Below are 7540 nucleotides of genomic sequence, written 5' to 3'. Positions count from 1 at the left end.
TACTTCAGGAAGTTGCCAATTTCTTGGAAGTCATTTGATATCCTGGTATAGCAAGAAGCAAGCAACTATTGCTCTATCAACAACAGAAGCAGAATATGTCGCTGCTGCTGGTTGCAGTACACAGATGCTCTGGATGAAGAGTCAGTTAGAAGATTATCAGATATATGAGAGTAACATTCCTATATTCTGTGATAATACTTCTGCTATATGTTTATCTAAGAATCCTATTCTTCATTCAAAGGCTAAACATATTGAGATTAAACATCATTTCATAAGGGACTATGTTCAGAAGGGTGTTATATCTTTAAACTTTGTGGATACAGACCATCAATGGGCTGATATCTTTACAAAACCCCTGGCTGAAGATAGGTTTAAGTTCATTCTGAAGAACATCAGTATGGATTTATGCCCAGAATGAGAAGATGAGAAGTTCTTATGTATGAGTATCTTCTGAAATGAAAGTGGATTATTTTTTAATCAGAAGTTCTGATTGAAATCTTTTAGAAATTATGATTCGGTTATTACTAACGTTTCAGTGTCTAAGTTGATTCAGAACCTCTTTTAAAGCAAAACAGCTGTAACGTTTTATCTCGGGATGGTAAACCTGTCGTTACTGTTCATGGATAAGCGCGCGTGCAGTTGAAGGGACGCCGACCATAGGTAACTGTGCTAGTCACCTCATTTGTCTTTATTATCTCTCCTCATGTCACGTAACATTAAATGCTATCCATCATTTGTTTCATTTTATTTTCTTTTAAATACTCTTCAAACGCTTCTCCTTCCCTCTTATATTTTCTCTATTACACTCTGTCTTTGTGCATCTGATCTTACTTATCTTCATGTACTTCTGTACCTGCTGTTTGAACTTCAATGAAATCATCTTCTTCCTTCGTGTGTTTCGTTTTGTTTGTCTCTGAATCTTTTGAAATATTCTTTTTGATGTTATGACAAAAAGGGGGAGAAGATAAATGAATAAATGACTTGATTAATCTATCAGTTGCTGGGTAAAGCTCCCACATATTTACTAACAAGAACTGCAAGTTCTATATGGTTTAAGTGTTTTGCAGGTATAAAGAAGTGAAGAGAATCTTCAAAGCAAACACAAGAAGCACAATCATAAGAAGTGTTATTCTGTAAAAAGAATAAGCTCATGGAAACTGAAGCAAGCTGAGTGCTGTCAAGCTTTAGAAATCAGAAGCAAGAAAGAAGAATGAATCAGAAGCACTGATAATAGAATTTGATCCATATTTGTCTATTTGCTCTGACAAAATTCTATTTGCTCTGATAACATTATTTTAGCCTATATGGCTCTGATACATATCATGTGTTCTAATATACATTTTATGTTCTGACTCGTTCATGCTGACTTTTGTCGTTTAGTTTTTGTTCTGTAACATTTCAGGATGTAGAGATGCTCTGATGATGCTCTGGTACATTCAACAATGTTCTGATACAAATCTAGCATGAAGTGAGGTTGGTAGAAATTCAAGCTCTGAAGCTATCCGAGGGAAGCAGAAATCAGAAGCTGTGATTGTTCTAAAGATCCAGAAAACTCAAGTTCTGAAGCTGTCCTAAGTGGAAGCAGAAATCAGAAGCTGTGAATGTTCTGAATATCAAAGAAATTCAAGTTCTGAAGCTGTCCTAAATGGAAGCAGAAATCAGAAAGCTGTGAATGTTCTGAAGATCAAAGAAATTCAAGTTCTGAAGCTGTCCTAGATGGAAGCAGGAATCAGAAGCTGTGAGTGTTCTAGGGATCTAAAGAAATTCTAGTTCTGAAGCTGTCCAATGGAAGCAGAAGTCAGAAGCTATGAATTCTCTAAAGACAGAAGCTTATGTGATCGTCTCTACCGAAATAATCAGGGAAGTCTTTTATTAAAGTTCTTCGAGTATTTATTTCAGGGGGAGATTATTTATCTCAGGGGGAGATTGTTAATCTCAGGGGGAGACATATTCATATGCTTATGCTATAGCTGTGTAATTTGTCTTTTGCCGTCTGCTCTTTCTGATCGCAAATTCATATCATTTATATATGTTTTTGTCATCATCAAAAAGGGGGAGATTGTTAGAACAAGATTTGTTCTGATCAATTATCTTAGTTTTGATGATAACAATAATATGAATTTTGCTTAAGATAATATGGTACTCTAATCCAATGCAATTTCCTTTTCAGGAAATATATATATAGAGTATGCATAATTCAGCGCTCAGAAGCTTTGTCTCAAGGGTTCAGCATGCAACATCAGAACATGGTCTGGCAAGACATCAGAAGATGGTCGAAGCAGAATCAGAACATGGGTCTATGGAAGCATCAGAAGAACATGAGATCAGAAGCACTGCAGTTCTGATGGTATCACGCTCAGAAGCACTTCAAGGTCAGAAGATCAGAAGATGCTTTGCACCAAGCTGTTTGACTCTGATGATATTCAAATGTTGTATTCACAAACATCAGATCAGAAGGAAGTACACGTGGCAAGCTACGCTGACTGACAAAAGGAACGTTAAAAGCTACTAAAGGCAACGTCAGTAGACACAGCGTGAACAAGGCTCGAGGTAGTTGACAAAAGCGTATAACATTAAATGCGATGCTGTACGAAACACGCAAAGCATTAAATGCACTCAACGGTCATCTTCTCCAACGCCTATAAATATGAAGTTCTGATGAGAAGCAAGGTTAACGATTCTGCACAAAATAACTCATATTAACTTGCTGAAACTCTGTTCTATTCAAAGCTCAGAATCTTCATCTTCATCAAAGCTCACTACATTGCTGTTGTAATATATTAGTGAGATTAAGCTTAAACGTTAAGAGAAATATCACAGTTTGTGATTATAGCTTTTAAGAAGCAATTGTAATACTCTTAGAATTGATTACATTAAGTTGTAAGGAACTAGAGTGATCGTGTGGATCAGAATACTCTAGGAAGTCTTAGAGGTTATCTAAGCAGGTTGTAACTAGAGTGATCGTGTGGATCAGAATACTCTAGAAAGTCTTAGAGGGTATCTAAGCAGTTGTTCCTGGAGTGATCAGTGTGTGATCAGAAGACTCTGGAAGACTTAGTTGCTGACTAAGTGGAGAACCATTGTAATCCGTGCGATTAGTGGATTAAATCCTCAGTTGAGGTAAATCATCTCTGCGGGGGTGGACTGGAGTAGTTTAGTTAACAACGAACCAGGATAAAAATAGCTGTGCAATTTATTTTTATCTGTCAAGTTTTTTAAAGCTACACTTATTCAAACCCCCCCTTTCTAAGTGTTTTTCTATCCTTCACTTCCCACCAAAATTTTCCTCAAAAAATTTATAATAAATAATCAACTACCTAACTAATAATATTACATGCTACCAAACACCCTAAATTACCCTTAATCTAAATATTTATTGCACTAAGAAATGTCCTTTATTGTAATTTGCTAAATCAAATTTTATTCCTACCAATCAGTTTTCACCATTACTCCAAGTGGCACCCTCTTTTTATTTGCCTATTGGTTGTTTGTTAATAAATGTATTAACCAGTGAACATTTCCCTTCATTCTTTCAAATTGAATTCCTCTCTTTCCCGGTTTCTCTTTCTCTCTTTCCACAGAACTTTCATTTTCCCTTTACCCCTTTCTCTTTTCCCTTCAAACCCTAACGGGTTCGTCAATATTATCGATGCCTCATGATGCTGAAAGACAACCTCCACTGTAAATCGATTCGGCATGTTAAGAATTTGTTCACTGATTATGGTAAACTCGTCTCCTTTCTCTTTCAAATCTGTTTGCATTCGTTTTTATTTTTTATTTCTTTTGCATTTTGGTTATCATCTTCATGTTCTATGTTTTTCCTGGGTTTTTTTCATCTTCATCGTTTTTTTCCGGTAGCTTTACCATGTACTTTATTAGTTAACACATTTTTGTAGTTTTCACAGGGTTATTTGCTTCAGTTGTTTACACATACGTGTTTATGTGTTTGCTTTTGTTGTTGTTTATATTGTGAAAAAACTCATTTTCGACTTTGTACCTTTTCGGTTTCGTAGATCATATTTCATGTTCTGAAAATTATTTGTATTTCGATTTTCTTTTGCTCTTTTTTTACCCTTTTAATTTACATTTTCGATTATGTAGTTGCTTCTGTTATTGTTTATATATATGTTGAAACAACACCGGGATAACTTTGTTACTTTTCGGTTTCGTAGTTTATTGTTTTCATGTTTATACATATAATATTACTATTTTTATCAACAGGATAACCAAATTCATGTCGTTACGCATAACCGAGAGCTTAATATATGGAAGCAAACTTTACAACAGCATCAAACCTATGCCATATTGCTTGGATGAGCCTATGCTAAATGAGATCCCATTGAAAGTATGTAAGAATAGCCTCAAACTTTTATTAATTCTGTTGTATTTACTGAATATTTGTTATTTTAGATTGTAGAGTTTATGTCATTCTTATTAACCGTGGGTAGCGAAGCTGCTATGGTGAAATTAATTGATCTTGGAGCAGTCCCGAAACGCTACGATGTGACAGAGCATGTAAGTTCAATATACATTTTCAGTGTAAGGGTTGATGCAATATTTTTTTAAAAGTAATTTTTCCCTCAATTTTTTTGACTCTAATATTGCTTGTAGGAGAATGTCATGTATTTTGCAAATATGTAAAGCTTGAAAGTTGTGAAATTGAAGAAATTGTTGGTAGTAAAATGTTACTTGCATTTGTAGATAAGTTGATAGAGTTTGATGTAAGTTTGTTAAGCCCTGTCATATTTCAGTCAACTATGATTCTGTCATGAATAAAAGTTATTCTTATTCGGATTTGATTTATGCATTTCATATTAAAGAAAAATGTGATGCCTAGATATACTTCTTAATCATTTTTTGGTTTGAGTAGTATGAAGTTTCTTATTGATCTCTCTTCGACTTTACAGACTTCTTAATATTTGCTGCTGTTTCCGTATTCAAAGGACTTGATATTTTTGGTGCACATATGGGAAAACTTACAAGTAGAAAAAATGCTTCAACAAGGATACCTATCTAATACTGTTGCAATTAGTGGGGACAGATCACAGCATGAATGTGTTGCAACTAATTGGATCTCATGATTGGAATCCACATAATTTGACATTTTCATTCTTTAGATATACCACATGCCTGGTTTGATCAATTATTCTATACAAGTTATAACTTCTATTTTCTTTGTTCAGAACCAAAAAGATTATGCTGGAGCAGCAGAGGAACAACGTAAAGAAGCTGAAGTCGAAGCAAAGGCTCTTCGAACAATGACAAAGAGAATGGTTTTGAACCAAGAATAAATGGTCTGGATTTTTCTTGTGTCTCGATTCATATTTTTATATCTTTCAGTAGGATGTGGTCTGAGAAGCATATTTTACATTGGCCTGTTCATCTATTACCATTTTCAAATGAGTGCATATAATTCTTATGGTGTGTTATTTCCATGCTTTTAAGGCACATGTGCAGATATAGCACAATCCAAGCATGAAAATTTGTATGCTTTGGTTCCTCTTCCTTTTGAACTTGACACCTCTGTTAGACAAAAGGCTTAAGGAGGAATCTTGGAACAAAAGTGCGCATGAGTTGATACTCTAAACTTTAGTGTGAATAATTTCTCTCTTAAATTAGTTACATAGATATCTAATTAAACAACATGGACTAGGTGTCGATGGTTCAGATAAAATCAAAATTGTTTGCGACGTAAATGATCTTGCTGGGGAAGGAAACATAGACAATATGCTTTCAGTTGAGACGAGTTTGAGGGAACTTGCTTCTCTTAAGGTTCTTAATGAATATTATTGAAGTTAATGATATTTGTTGAGGTCTTACTGAAATATAATGTTTGAGCTAATTGTCCATCTATGTCATACAATATATATGCCACTAACATAGTATTTCCACTTATACTTGTATCATTTTTAGCCACTTATACTTCATTACAGTCTAAACATTAAAGAGGACATAATCACTTAGAATTTTGACATTTATGCAGTTGACATGACAACTCCCCCTTCTAAAGCAGAGTGGCCTTCAGATATTGGCCAAGGATTGTTTTGAGTCAGTAATATTCTTCTGATATAAAATGTTTTATGATTCATGAAGTATTAAACAGCTAGCCAGTTTGTGGGTTTTCAGGCAAGTTAACCAATTAACTGTTAATCTTTTATTATATTATTTATAAAGGAAGATTATATGACAAGAGTGGATATACAGGATGAGGAAAATAATGTTAGCTACAGTTAGATCTGTATTTTTAGTTGTAGAGTTCATTTGTGGATGTGTTGCCAATCTTGTCGGTTCCACATTTAATGAACATAATCCCATTAACCTATGGAATTAACATATTAGGTTAGTCATTACCTTTTGTTGAGACTTAACATATTTTTTAATATAAAAATTTATCCACAAGACTAAGGGAGATAAGGTTGGAGAACTAACTAATTCCGCAACCACTTTTATTATTGACTGGGAAAGTCAAGATCTTTCTTTTCTGTTAAGTTTATTAATAAGAAAATAAAGATGATTTTTTTTAATTATTTTCTTTTATTAAAGTCGCGATCTTTCTTAATTAAAAGTGGAACTTTTTTATAATGTCAACTAACTATATTTAAGATATACTAAGTGGTTTTTACATTTAAAATATGATCATATGGAAATGGTGTTCAAAATCTATCATTATTTCACGGGTCACTATCACCACAATATATTTTTATTTTAATCAATAAAAATTTAGTTATGAATAATATTTATAAATATTTACCGTTATTAAACATATCTGAATTATCATGTAGGTGATTTGCTACATATTTATTTTTGAATATTTACCGTTATTAGATTTTAAAATAATAATTATATATTATCAACAATTAAATATTTGAATTATTAGTGATTTTATAATAACAATTATATATCAGTAACAACCAAACCGATCTAAGATACTAAATTTTATTACTGAAATTCACTATTTTTACGGGTCACTATCACCATAATACTTTTATTATGTGAATTTTATCACTAAAACTCACTATTTTTACGGGTCACTATCCCCGTAATACATTTCTTATGTGAATTTTATCACTGAAACTTACTATCACCATAATACCCTTTGCCTATTGCTTTTTCAATATTTTTTTTAAATAGCTACTATATATATATATATATATATATATATATATATATATATATATATATATATATATATATATATATAGCTTCATTACATCTATATTATATTTTATAAATCTTAATTTAACATTTCTCATTCAAGTTTTTAAACTTCTTTTTATACATTTGTAATACATTATTCATCTTAAGATTTGAATTACCCGTGCGGACGCACGGGTCTTCTACTAGTAATAATAATAATCATACTAAATTATAATCCTAGAAGTTCTTCCCGCCAAAACCTATAATAAATAATTAATTTATTGCTTTCATAATCACTTTATAGCTATTTCTTATTATATAAATATTAAAAAAAACATATTTGCTGGTTCCACTGTCCACTTTCTAATATGCATCATTTATATTTTAGCTATAACCATCTTAA

At 32.5% G+C, this 7540-nt stretch overlaps 1 long non-coding RNA gene across 1 annotated transcript; it reads left to right on the top strand.

The window, feature by feature from the left end:
• The first annotated feature begins 3593 nt into the window (after positions 1 to 3593).
• LOC131654741 (uncharacterized) lies at positions 3594 to 6304 on the top strand. Its single transcript, XR_009299554.1, has 6 exons — positions 3594 to 3723; positions 4222 to 4345; positions 4411 to 4515; positions 4612 to 4721; positions 4908 to 5563; positions 5654 to 6304. It is a non-coding gene; the product is annotated as an uncharacterized LOC131654741 (long non-coding RNA).
• Positions 6305 to 7540: the final 1236 nt, after the last annotated feature.

The sequence above is a fragment of the Vicia villosa genome, linkage group LG3 (assembly GCF_029867415.1).
Source record: "Vicia villosa cultivar HV-30 ecotype Madison, WI linkage group LG3, Vvil1.0, whole genome shotgun sequence".
NCBI lineage: Eukaryota > Viridiplantae > Streptophyta > Magnoliopsida > Fabales > Fabaceae > Vicia > Vicia villosa.
The sequence above is the reverse complement of the archived record's forward strand: the minus strand, read 5'-3'. Positions and strand labels throughout refer to the sequence as shown.